At 54.0% G+C, this 630-nt stretch overlaps 1 non-coding gene across 1 annotated transcript; it reads right to left on the bottom strand.

Moving 5' to 3' along the window:
- Positions 1-266: 266 nt before the first annotated feature.
- Positions 267-338, bottom strand: TRNAW-CCA. The gene has a single exon. It is a non-coding gene; the product is annotated as a tRNA-Trp (tRNA).
- Between the last annotated feature and the right edge of the window lie 292 nt (positions 339-630).

Here is a 630-nt window from a genome sequence, read left to right as displayed (position 1 = left end):
AATTTTATGCTGCCCTTCCCAGGGGCAAAATCAGAGCGGGAGAGAAAAAAACAGAACCCAACTTTATTGCTTGAGTATTGTTCAAGACTGTAGATAAGACACAAATATCGCAGTCTGATTTCTTCTGAAGCCCCAAGGAGCCGCAGTGCGTCCTTTTTGACTCATGTTTCTGTAGCTGAGCATCCTTACACGTCCTCTGAGCCTGTCCAGCCTGCACCAAAAGCAGGAATAGCCTTGGGGGGCTGAAGTCCACCTTTCCTGGCCCCTGACCCCAGTGTGATTCGAACACACAACCTTCTGATCTGGAGTCAGATGCGCTGCCGTTGCACCATGAGGCCAGGTTGTCCTGCTCTGACCCCTGGCTGTGGTGAGGCCAGTGTCCAGCCCTCTGGGTGACACTTGACAGGTGATCTTTAAGGTCCCTTCTGACCCAAACCAACCTGCGATTCTATAACTCAGGCAACCAGACGGGTGGTTTCATGAGCCCAAGCATGCCACCGTGCCAGCCCCTGGGGTGGAGGAATCTGCAGCGACCCTCCCGCTGCTTCGGCGTTCCTCTCCAGTACCGAACAGAGGGCAAACTGTGCCCTGTTCTCTGTTACAGCCACTTCACGGTACCGACAGCACACA

The sequence above is a fragment of the Apaloderma vittatum genome, unplaced genomic scaffold (genome assembly GCF_000703405.1).
Source record: "Apaloderma vittatum isolate BGI_N311 unplaced genomic scaffold, ASM70340v1 Scaffold20206, whole genome shotgun sequence".
NCBI lineage: Eukaryota > Metazoa > Chordata > Aves > Trogoniformes > Trogonidae > Apaloderma > Apaloderma vittatum.
Note: the sequence above shows the minus strand (reverse complement) of the source record. Positions and strands in the feature narration are given on the sequence as shown.